The sequence below is a fragment of the Chinchilla lanigera genome, unplaced genomic scaffold (genome assembly GCF_000276665.1).
Source record: "Chinchilla lanigera isolate Chin_1 unplaced genomic scaffold, ChiLan1.0 scaffold00006, whole genome shotgun sequence".
NCBI classification, from domain to species: Eukaryota; Metazoa; Chordata; class Mammalia; order Rodentia; family Chinchillidae; genus Chinchilla; species Chinchilla lanigera.
Window position 1 is genome coordinate 4538566 of NW_004955407.1, and position 13532 is coordinate 4552097.

Here is a 13532-nt window from a genome sequence, read left to right on the forward strand (position 1 = left end):
TGCTTGCTTTGAGCACCACTTCCTGGCTCCAGTGTAGATACCTCAGCCCGTTAGCACAGATCCTTCATCCTGCTGGCACAGACTTCCTAGGTTCCACCATTGACCTTTGGGCCTTTCAGTGCAGATCTGTGAAACAGGCCTGCATGAGCTATTGTTATGGGCTCTAGGCCTCCAGTTGGACTCATGGGAGGTATTGTGATGAGCTCTAGGTCTTCAGCTGGACTCATGCAGGATATTACCATGGAATCCAGGCCCTCAGCTGGATTCTTTGTTCTTTAGTGTGTGGACAGATTTCCTGCACTCTTTTTGTGTATGATTCTTTGGATGACTATTATAATCTTATAAAATATGTGTCTTGTATTATATTGTTCCCTTGCAAAACCTCAAACTACAACAAAAACATAGCCATTTCATGTGTGGAGCTGTTTTATAACCTCATGGGTGGGCCTCAGAGCAGGGAGTGGAGGATGTGATATGGTACTGTACCCTACAAAGTTGTAAAACAGCTCAACATCAGAAATATCTCACAATATGGAGAGTAAAAGTAGAAAACCATCCCATGCAACTGAGGAAATTACTTAGACTGGAATAAGCACAGGGCTGCCATACCTGTGCTGTTCCTGTAGCACAATTTCCTTGAAGTTTAAACAAGAAAAAATTTCAGAAATTATGTGGAAAAGGTTCAATATTTACAGATTCAGTTGAGTGATCTGATTTCTTTGGGGAGACAAGGCAAGAAGTTTGGCTTTCTGGTGTTTTGTCCATTTTCTGCACTCTATTTTAAGTAATAATAATAGAAGTGGCAAATACTTTTGTCAAATATAAGTGGCAAAAAACAGTTTATAAGGTTTTTTTGTTGTTCCTGTAGGAAGATCTGATACAGCTTGTTAAAATGACAGGTAAGAATGGGATTAGCATACTCTCTGGATACTGCTAGTCTGCTCTAAAGATTCCTCAAGATTTCCCTCACTATGAGCAGGCAAAGGTAGGACGAAGCTTACAAAGAATACGTTGTTTTGAAAAACTCTCTTTTGCTCCATGGAAACAAATACAAGAAGGTAATTAAGTGTAGAGAATTCCTCATTGAACAAATATTTACCAAGCATCTGCACAGTGTGCATTTCAGAGTACTGCAAATTGATAATAAAAAGCTTAGAGCTGGGCTCTCATGAAACTGAAATTCTAGTGGAAGAAAAGACATTACACAGAAAAAAAACAGACCAGATTATAGTTCACAGTCTTAAAAGTGTTATAAACACAAAACAGTGTGTTATGTAAAGAATGTGATGAAGGTGACTATGCCAGTTGTCAATCTGCCTGAAATAGTTTATACCTGAGCTGAGGTATTATAAGGATGTAAAGGGTTATAAGGATGTAAATATATGAAGATCTAGAGTAATTCTTCAGGTTTATGCTTAGCCGTGATGCAAAAACTGTATGCAGAGAGCAAACCTAGGCTCTGGGAGGCACAGAAATGCCTGCATCGCTAACCCTAGTGGGGATTGAAGGGAGTTGAAAGGGATAAGGTCATCGGGGAGGACAAAGTTATGACCTTATTGGGATTTATGCTTGGTATTATAGGCCCAGGATAGGAATTTAGAATTTATTCTGGGAGAATATTAAGGAACAATTGTAAGACTATATTTATAAGATCTCGCTAGAAGTTTTTTGTTTATGTACTTTTAATATCATTACCAATCTCACTAAAATTATTGTGGTTGTGTATATTTAATAGTATCACCAGATGTAATATTTGTATCATGTAGTTTCCACGTTTGCAGTGTAGAGCTTGATGGTTTCTAGTATCCTAAATGGCTTATGATACCATCACTTTGATCTAATTTTAGAAAACTTTTGTTTCCTTCAAAATAAACCTCATATTCATTAGTGCTTTATCCCTACTCCCACCATCCATTAGTCACTCCCCCGCACAACCAATTTGCCTTAGGCAACTGTTAATCTAAGCTTCCTCTCGACAGAACTGCCTATTTTGGCCACCTTTGAACAATACAATTAGCCACAGGGAGACTGTCATAAGGTATGGGAAAATATCTAGGGAAAGCAAACTGTAGTACATCTAGACAATGGAATATTACAAAGTGCCAAAAAGAAAACATCTATTAAGCAGTGGGAAGACATGGAAGAAACTTAAATGTATATTATTAAGTGAAGTAATCAATCTGAAAACATTAGCTTCTATATATTTCAAATACATGAGATTCCAGAAATGTCAAAACTATGAAGAGTAAAAAGGTAAATGGTGGGGCAGGAAGAGTTTAGGGTGGTGAAGACATTCTGCACAGTATTCTAATGGTAAATACATGCCACTGCACGTTTGTCTAAACTCACTAAATGCACCCCTCATGCAAACCAGGGGCTCTGATGATAAAGATGGGCCCATGTCCTCCAGTTGTGCCAACTATACCAATGATGGGGAGCACTGCTAATGGAGGAGGCTATGCATGCACGGTGGCAGTTGTTACGTGGGAAATCTTTGTACCTTTCACTCACATTTTCTGTAAGCTGGCATGATCTCCATGTGCCAGTCTTACTATAAAATCTGGGGAAGATGTAAAGTAGACTTGGACTATACAGCTGTTTGTTAAATGGAGACAAGACTTACATACAGAATGGAAATGATGGGCACAGTAGGAAGCAAAATCACTTGAGTCCAGGAGTTCAAGAGAAACCTAGGAAATATACCTAGACCCCATCTCAAATGATACAACAAAGCAAAGGCAAAATAAAACTAATATGGTATGACTAGGTCAGGAAAAGGGAAATATGAGTTAGAGAAAATAAAACATGAACCCCTAAGTTTTTGTAATATTGCAGTTGTGATAATTCAGCTTTTAGAAGAACAGGGCAATACAAGAAGGCCTTATTTTAATTTACTTTGTTAATATGTTTTCTGTACATGGTACTAATCAAAGTCTGATGCTTTCTGCAGTCAGTATATTGAGCCTTTTCACATTCAAATGCATTTGAACATATAGATATGAAGTTGAGAAAAATAATGATAGGAGATACAAGTTTCATAAACATCCCAGCCTTTCCCTGTTTATTCAACTTTTCTGCATTCTGCTATGCATCAGAAGTAGGTTAATCACTGCTGACCATGTTGCACGTTGGATTTAACCCATGGAAGGCTGAAGGCTGAAAGAGTGGACAACTCAAGGGATTTCCCCCCTTACTCTCTCCCTGCTTTCTGTGACACTTCTAGCAGTGGCTGAACATCCTTAGTGCTGCTGGCTCCCAACTTGCAGTGTGGCCATCATTCTGGTTTATGTCTGGTGGTGCATTGGACAATTCTGTCTCTGTAGAGTAGTTTAGTGGTTGATAATGTGTCAGTGACCTCACTGTCTCTTGTTTCTCTCTCCTGAGCTCTTTTAACACCTATGTGTTATTGGATTCTATTAAAATTATTTTCTTAATCCTTACAGTGATTTTGGTTTTCTGAATTAGGTCCTAATAGTAGTTTTCAGGACATAGATGGTACTTAAAGCCGCTGGAAGTAATACATTTTACAATAACCATGCTATCCACTAGATAAGGGCAAACACAAGGCAGGGGATTTTTTTTTTTTTCCTAAAGACATATTTCCAGGGTATAGACCATTACCAAGAACTTATGAAGACTCAATAAATGCACATTGAGTAAGTAAATACATTAGCTAGTTAACTAAATAGTCACTCTTACATCAATCATTTGTTTTAACTCATGATCTTTGCTTCTAAAAGTAAGCACATTTTAACATAAATTAGAATTCAAAATGTATTACATTTATTGTTTTCATTTTGAACTTTTATCAGTGCCACTGTATTTCTTACTAATCTCAAGGTAGTAGATGTGATGAAGAATAATTACAGTTGTTAAAAAGGGATACAAAACAAAGTACTGTTGGACTCAGCACATGGCATTCAAAACGGAATTTTCCAAAATCAAGCTGAGGGGGGCATTTTAATTTTCTTTGACAAATTAAGAAATAAATAAAATCCTTAAGAATCATATTCGGGAGTTGTTTTTTCAGACCGAAGAGAAGAGACCGATCCACTGAAGATGGCTCTGTCCTGAGGGCTGTTGTCTTAAGCTAAGGAAAGTCTCACAAAAGAAAGGGGTTGTATCAGCGCAGCTGCCCTGAGGGGAGGACCAGGGCTGAGCCAGAGGCTTCTCCGTCCAAGGTGGAAATGAAAAGAGGATAATTTCTGAAGAGCACTTGCCTAGTGAGAGAGAGTTAGGAAGATAATTGGGGGGGGGCGTGGCTTTGACTAGACTAAGTTTGCGGACAAAAAAGAGGCCCAAGGGGGAAAATCCTACGTTTATTATTGTAGTTATGGTCTTTTGGGATGATGGCCTGGGTCTCCCAGCATCAAGTGATTCTGCTGCCTCAGTCTTTCTAGTAGCTGGGTCTAGAATATTTCTAAATTGCTAAACTATCTCCGTTCTTTAATGGATTTTGCTTTATGAAAAATGAGAACAAATTAACAACTTTCGCTACCTGTAATTTAATACAAGTAAATTTGCTACATTTTGAAATTAGAGCATTTAATATTATTTTAATTCTACTCAAGAGTTCCTTTGACTCTGATCTGATGTCCCACTTCACCTGCATCGTCTCCATGACAAGTTGACTGACTGCTTTTCTGAAGATTATTTGAAAGAAAAGTTTACTAACATTTCTCTGGCAAACAGACTCTTCCTAGAAAATGTAAATTTACGGGGGAAAGTAACTAAACTCCATGAAAGAATATTGACAGGACTACTTTTATATTTTAATATTGAGAATGAGCTAAATAAAGATGATACACTTTTAATTTCATCCATAAAGATGTGTCTTTTGACTGTAAAGTCTAACACAAACTTTTCTCTCAGGATTTTCTTTTCTTTCTTTTTCAATGTTTAAATTTTTTGTTTGTTTGTTTTTTTGTTTTTTTGGTTTTTTTTTGGTTTTTCTCCGGTACTGGGAACCGAACTCACGACCTTGCCAGGCAGGCGTTTTGCCTCTGAGCTAAATCCCCAGCCTCTCAATGTTTAAATTTTTATGAGTATATCTTTGCATTGCATAATGGTTACACTCACTGTGGAGAGATGCTGCGTGTACATAACACATCTTAATTCTTTTATTTTTGTCTGAAATGAACATCATTTTATTGTCAGTATCTCAGGTATTGAAAAAATGATAAAACATCCCTTTATAAAAATTCATTATACAGTTCAATGAAAGTACAGTTTATTCCGTGGGCCACTGTAAAATAACATTTAACCCTGATAAAATGTGGAGACATCATCAGCAATGAGGAGACCCTCTAAAGTTCGAGTTGAGGCACATTTCATTGTGAGACATTGTTGCAAACCTAGAGGGCCAGCTCACCAGTCCTGAGCCGAGAGCAGGCTTACTCCAAAGGTGAACTGCGGCACTCCTGCTGGGCTCAGAAACCTGCCGCTTCTCTTTTGTTTCCCCAAGCAATGATTTTTATAATTCATTTCTTTCCTGATCAAATCTGTGTTTCTCTAAAAATACAGTGCTACTAGACTTGCTTTAAGAAAAATCTAATCACAAGAAGTCTTCAAATCCTTGTTCAAATCTCACTTTGTGTATAGGTTTTATTAGAAGTGTATTTCCAAACTCATACTTTTAGGCAGTCTGTGTTTGTACTTCAGAGATTTTTAAATATAAAGCTTAAAGTGCATCGTGAATTCTAGCAGCAATTTGAAATAAAGAATATAAAATATGACTTCTCTGATTATTTTCAAAGGAATTCCTACCTAAAAATACGTATTGAAAAAGCAGAGAACTAAAGGGCATTGTTTATGGCAAGAACCTCACATGTAGTAGATTTTCCCATGAGACCAAAAGACTCAAGTGTTTAGACTTTGAAACAGTAACAAATCAGTATTTGATTACCAATTTCTCCTTTTCAGAAAATATGCATTTAAGAAATATTTTGAATTGACGTAAGTTAGCATATAGCAAACCTTAATTTAATAAATATTTATATATTGAGGCTTATAATTTGTTTTACAATATTTTACTCCAAATAGTAATTTAAATAGTATTTTCTAAACTTATGTGTAGTATTGTGTTCTTTCCTTATAAACATAAGCTAAGGAAAAGATAATCATAACAACAATAAAAGTGATAAAAGAAGAAATTAGCTGAAAATAAGTTCCAGTAATCCTATGCATGTGTATAGAACATCTTGTGTGTAGAACATATGTTTGTAGTATTGTTTGGAGGTAATTTGAATGTGTCTGTTCATGTCAATATAATTTAAAATTAAAATCAATTTTAATAAAAGGAGTGTTTTAATTAAAAGTAGATCTAGTGAGGTGTGGTCATGCATACCTATAATCTCAGTTACTTGGAAGACTGAGCCAGGAAGATAATAAATTCAGATAAGCCTGGGAAATTCAATGAGACTTATTTCAAAGCAAAATAAAATTTTAAGAATTGCTGGGGACATGGCTCAGTGGCAGAGCACTTGTTAGCATGGATAAGCCTCTAAATTCATTCCTCAGTGCTACAAAAATGTGGGTTTATGCAGAATACATATGTAGATTTCTACAAATATTTTGAGAGATAATTGTTAATGTTAAAAGGTATAAATATTAAATATGTACATGAAGGGCTATAAACTTTGTTCTTAAAGGTAAAACAGAATAGCAAGTATTTATATATAAATAGTGTGTATATGTAGTATATATAATGTGTATATGTAGCATATATGTATTCTAAGAAGGATAATAATTTGTAGATGAGAATTCAAGTCTCTTTAACAGCAAACATATCATCTATACCAAAAAATTTAGTTTCAGTCACATCAATTCAAATGACAAAAAGTGCATTATTAATGTAATCAAAAAGTGGGAGTCATTTCCCAAAGTAAACTATGAAAAGTTACATTCCACTAATGGACGGAGGGAAAGTTACTATTCTAACATAAACCTTTTCTGATTTTTGTAATCATATCCTTTTTTGAAAGTTCTTACCAGATTTTACAGTTTACAATATAAAGATAATTTTTACTATTGTTCAAGTAGCACATGTCCATAGTGGAAAATGTTTAAAATATTGGATAAATGTATTTTTCCCCAAAAGAAGAGTTTGAGATTCAGAAAAATTTATTTCGAAGATAATCTGGAAAAGTAATTGCTCTTGGATTAATTCCAAATAGTAAAACATAGACCAGATTGATTCTTCATTCACTATAGAAAACACAAAACCTCTTTGTAGGACAAATCTATACATGGTATAAAACCTATGAACATATCATATGGAATACTTAGAGTTTTAATAGAATGATATTTTATTATTTTATATCTGGGGATTTGAAAATGAAACCTCTGAAACAAACTGTTGCTTTTACTTCTCACAAAATTTTACGAGGAACTTATCTTTTATTACTCATTTGCATATTGTCAGTACAGTTGACCTCTGAGTTTGGTAGATTAATGGCACAACGTCAAGTGGATATCAAACAAGTGTGGCCCTTCTAAAGCTGCAGTGGCAAACTGCAAATTGGAAATACACTCTCAGTTATGCTGCCAACAAAGAAGACCCTTGATGTGTGATTCCACACATCCTCTTAAGCCATTATCACACAGCTGAGATCAGACAACAAGGGAAGAACACGTGCTTGATTGTTAGCGTGTCAGATGTCCATTATTAAAAACATAGGACTGGGGAGTGATGAGAGGAGAGGCACTGGCTTCTTTATTCCATGTGTGAGGGTTTATTTGGCACAAAAGAATTTGAAGAAGCATTGAAACAAAACTCCCGGGGATGATGTCCTAGATTTATCCTCTGTTCATTTGATAAAGAGGTTTATGTTTTTCTCTTTTTCTGTAACTTAAATAATTTAAATGAGTAGGAACACGTTTTGATTGCTTACTCATTCTTACCAATTTCAACTGAGAACTCATTTTCATCCTAGTAAATTTCTGCTTGTTTTTAACACAGCTGGTTGATTAACTAACGCTGTTTCTAATCTGTTCTCTCCTCAGTATATTATGGACAGGAGAACAGTTCTGAATTACATGTTTCATAAACCTTGCTAGCAAAGTAAAATTATTAGTTACTAAGTTGATTCCAAATTATCTTATCTATCTTTACACTAAAGAAATGGGATAATTTCATAGGATAAATGAGTATTTCTCAATACTTTATAATTATACTTGAGACATTATCCATTAATAATTTAGAATTTTTTCAACTGGAATATAAAGAAAGTACTACCATAGTGTGAAAGACAGATTTTGTAAAGTGTACTTTATAAAAGAAACTTTTAAACTTAATGGAATTTATAAAATGATTCATTCATGGACTTTATAAATATATGGAAAACTCTGTTATGTACATAAATTTACAAATGTACTTTTTCTCTACTTACAAAATTTATGATGTTGGGTAATAGTTTTCTTAAGGATGCTTGAAACTATATCTTTGGAATACTTTTTTCTTCATTTCATTCCATTGTGCACATGAGTTATTTTCAAAACTTTTGCTTTGAAACAAATTTTTCTTCATAGAAGGGATATATTTTCATTGAATTGTGTATATAATGGTTATTTTAAAATTTATCACCTATTAGATAAATGTACAGATTTGGTTTTTTTTATTTTATTATTACATTATGTTATCATATTTCATTTAAAGTCAATGAAGATTAACTTACTTTTTTTGAACTACTTGCCCAAATTGTAAATAGCAGAAACCTGAATGTTGCAATATTTGTTTTGAAATACATTAAATTGCTGATGTGACATCTAGATATATATAGTATAAGCATTAGCTTATAGCTTTACATCATTATCAAAACTGTTTTTCATTTTTTTACCCTATTCTTTGTAGAGCTCTTATCTTTATGCACTTTTGCCTCATAGTCAAAAGACAGTTGCTACAACTCTTATATGTTTCATCCATGTTTGAAATAAAAACAGGAAAAAAGAGACAATACCAATCTGTGAGAAATTCTCAGTATATTTCTCTTATATCCTGTGGGCAATGTTGACTGAGAAGAATTCTGGGAAATGAAACATTTACAAAACCAAACCAACCAAGCAAATAAAAGAAACAAGCAAAAATTCCTACAAATTTGGTACATTATATTTTCAACAACTGTGATTAAGATAAAAGAAGATATGGTAAATAGAGGGGAAATTCTAGTGACATTACACATTATTTTATTGAATTTTAAATGTCTTTTTATTTATGAGACTGGAGCAACCGGAATATAATGCGTATATACACTTTTAAGTGATATTTTTGCTTCATCAAGATTAATCTCCAACATTTTGGGGGGACTTGATTTTCAGTTGCTAGATGTTTGTGGTGCATTCAGTGCACATCATCCTGGGGAGTGGGCACATGGACACAGTGCAGCTGGGTTTTTTAATCCCTTCCTCTCCCCCCCGTGACTCCTCTGGACCCCCTTCCCTGCTTTCATTCCTGGTGATGCTATTATAAGTTCATGTCCATGACATATAATGCTTACACTCACTGAGTTGTTGTGTTCCTGTGAGTGGGATATTTGTGTTCTACTAGCCCCGCTTCTTCTACCTTTCCCCCTGCTGTGGCACAGGATGAGGAACTATTACAATCCACTTTGGAAACAGCTAATTTTAAAAGTGCAAGTATAAATTATCAGCTGTATCAATAGAAATTAATTATTGCTCTTTGAATACATGTTTTGTGTTAGGAAGTAAAAAGTGAGTTCTAATAGCTACCATATATCCAAGATGCCTTTGTAAAAATGTTTTTAATATGTTCTTTTCTTTCTACCTAACATTGTATTGTGTCTACAGAATGCAATTATAAAACACAGTTTGACATTCCTTCAACTAATTAAATTAATTTACCTTTGAGAAATGAAGAATTTATAATTCCTTATCATAATTACAATGACATTTCAAGTTAATAAAATACTTTTTCTGGTATGTGCTGAAAGTGATGTACCTGTGGGCAGTGTGTGTGCTTTTCATTCTTGAAAACTGTCAACAAGGTATATATTTTAAGATCTTCAAAAATAGCATAAACTTTTATAAATGCTACTTTTCAGCGCAGTCAGAAAGGACACTCAGTCTTTGTGTGTCTCATCCTCTTTAACTTTCCCTATCACAAGGAAGAAGGTAGTTGGGAATGAGTAAGACAGATAGGGTAAATGGAGCTGTGTCATCTTTTCATCATCTTTATCCATTCATGGGCATGCAAGCCATTTCCAAAGATTAGCCCTTATAAATTAGGCTGCTATAGGGACTGAGGATTTTGCTCAGTGGCACAGCGCCTGCCTGGCAAGTGCAAAGTCATGAGTTCGATTCCTGGTACTGGAAGAAAAACAAAAACAAACAAACAAACAAATTAGGCTGCTATAGACATGGGTATGAAATATGGAAAACATGGGAAGAAATTGTGTCTAATGTGGACCTCTCATCACATAGTTGAAAAGTATCCAGGGAACATAAAATATGCACTCAAATTTAAATTTATGAAGTGGTAGGTATAAAATGCAGCTTATGATGTGCCTTCCCATTATATGTGACGGCACCAAAACGGATCATAAAGAGTCCAATTTAAAAATCTTATTGTAAAACACACATATTTTCAAAAAACAGCAACATAAATTATTGTATTTGTTGGACATGTTTTCTTTTTTTAAAATTTCATTTTAAAGGAAAAAGAGCAGAAACAAAATAACAAAGACAAAAATGAAATGACACAAAAACAAATACAATATAGACTTTCAAAACAAGATGATAGGAACTTAAGATAAATCTTAAAAATTTGTTTCTTATTTCAAAATAAATATTCAACTTCACCCATTTCCTCTCCTGTCTTTATTGTAGACTAAAAAACAAGGGACAAGTACTCTATATCTTGCCTTTGATATTGTTCAGAGAATTGTGGTGCCTCACATTTATGCCTTCTAAAGCAAAATTTCCTTTTTTTCTGTTACATACGTCCTACTTCCTAAACCTTTACTCATGTTTGATATTACTTTTTGAATTTGGAGCACCACCAAAGCCATCTCATTGAGCAGTGACTCTCTCAACTCATAAGAGTATCCAAGACTAGACTCAAGAGAAAATCCCATCAAACATTTCTGCACATTTTCAAGCACAGGAAGAGAAAATGAACTACTTCACATATAAAAGACAATGGAAAGCCTTAATCAAAACTGTTCTTTTCCTCTCCTCTCTTATGTTTGCTATTTCAAATTGGAAATATCCAAAATGCCTTCTTTGAATTGTCCATCTTCCAGTGAATAGACAAGTACTACTCTGGCATAAAGAAGGAGAACTTGAAACATTTATAGGAAAATGGAGGTACCTTGAGAGCTTAACTTTATAAATCAGACACACACCTGAAATACTGCATAGTTTATCTTACATGAGAAGCTCAAAATATAAATAAAGAGCAAAATACAGATAATAGGAAGTAGGGAGATGGAGCTTCTGCAAAAGGGAATAGGACCATGAGATGGAGGGAGGTGGGGGGGCGGGGAGAAGGAGGAAGGGGATGAGAAAGAATCACGGATTCCTCCTGAAGAATGTGCTCTTTACCTACTGCAGAGACATACTAATAAAAACAAATGAAAATCTTTAGGTGGATTTTCCACATTGTAGAAACTCTTTTTATTTTTACTGAGATAAAAACAAAGCAAAATGTTTTTTTAATGATTTTTGTTTTGTTTTTGTATAGCTGGAAAGAAGCTTCTCAAGGTAAACAAAGGAATGAACTGAAATGAAAACCTGCATTCGCAAAGTGACATCAAACAGGATTACGGTGAGTGTGTGCATGTGTCTTCTTTCCCATCATGACTAGCTGTAACATATTTTGTAAAGATTTTTGAATCAATATTTTATTTTAGAAAATCACTTATAAATTTTAGAAATGGTATTATTTTTGTGGTTGGCCTACTTTAATTTGCTTTTTTCTTCATAGTGTATTATCAAGATCACCTGACTCATAATGGGGAGAGGAGTGAGATCTGTCAATATGCAGATCTGGGACACATTCCAGACTCACTGAATCAGAATATTTGTGTGGGGTCCCAAAGGACAACGTTTTCTAAGCTTACCAGTTGACTTCAACCTACATTATTTTACAACTATTATTGTAGAATTCATATCAGCTAAAATATATTCCATATAATTTTCACTGTAACTCTAGACTCGATGTCAAAATGTTTAAAGCGGGTAGAGTAAACTTCAAGTGACTAACAATATTGTCAGTCAAAAATAAAAATGGATCCTAAAAGGTAGAGATGTCTCTCTGTTCACCGTGTTTGGGGAACTAGGATCCTTATTCTTGATTGTCTATTTGACTGCAGTAAAAAAGATGTTGGAGATTGTGGGTGGGTGTGTCTGTGGGAGTGTTTCCAGAGATGAGTGCCATGCAGGTCCCCAAACTAAGAGAGGAACACCTGCCCTGACTGTGGCTGGCACCAGGCAATAAGCCTCAGCCTGGGCAGAATCAAATGGAAAACAAAGAGGACTTGGCCTGTACCATAAAGCTGAATTTTTCTCGGTCAGGTGTGTCTTTTGCTGCTGCCTTCACCTGTGCACATCAGATTTTAGCATCTTCAGTCTTTCAATTGCACCAGTACAGGGCGAGTCTACACAGAACATCCAACCTTTCTGCCTTGAACTGATACTGCACTTTTGATCACTCTTGTTCTGATGTTTCTACCTTCTCAGGCTGAGCAGCTACTGAGTCCCCTGGCTGTCCAACACGTGCATGTTGATGATCATTGCAGGCTATTCATCATCTGCTCCTGTAGGACAGAATAAATCAAGTGTATATATGTGCTCTGTTGATTTTATTCCTCTAAAGAATGCTAACCATTACAAAAGTCATAGGTGATCTTTAGCACAGGCTAGGAGAATGATCACTCTTTCTCCCAGGGGATGTTCTTGGGATATTTGTTGCATTACCATTCATCGTGCAGCAAGTGTTAAAACACTGGCCTGACCTAGGGATAAGCACGATATACAACATTCTAAGGGAGGATCGGATGGGGCAAAATTGAGTAGAATTATCCTAAATTCCCACCTTCTTCATTCATATGGCTTAGGTAAGTGATGTTGACTTGTGGACACATTACTTGCATTTATTGAGAGCTAGGAAAATTCTGTGGTTTTGTTACCTGAGTTGTAGTTTACTTCCTTCCCCCACCAAAGTATTTACTTAATGGCACTGTCACAGGTCTACACAGAGCTTGATACAATTTCCTCATCAGATGCTGCAATATACTTTGATCATCTTTGACATTGAGAGAAATATTGGGAAGAAAACCGGGTGTACATTCAGATTGACAGTTTATTTATTTATTTTTTTAGATTTAAAACATATTTCAATTTACTAAAGATAAATAATTCACTCTTTCAGTAAAAGTCTATTAGCTGTTTTGAAAGCAAGGGACTATATTATTCATTACAGGATCCCACATACTAGCACTGCACAGAAATATGATAATAGCTTTACATACAAGTTGTAGCTCAATTTTTTTTCTTTTTTTTTCTTTTAAAGATAA

At 34.9% G+C, this 13532-nt stretch overlaps 1 long non-coding RNA gene across 2 annotated transcripts in view; it reads right to left on the minus strand.

The window, feature by feature from the left end:
* Positions 1 to 13532, minus strand: part of LOC102020203 — a 24826-nt gene that overhangs the window by 1420 nt on the left and 9874 nt on the right. For both annotated transcript variants that reach the window (XR_001230969.1, XR_259548.2), the window contains exon 3: positions 12689 to 12773. This is a non-coding gene — a long non-coding RNA (uncharacterized LOC102020203). The remainder of the gene's footprint in view (positions 1 to 12688; positions 12774 to 13532) is intronic.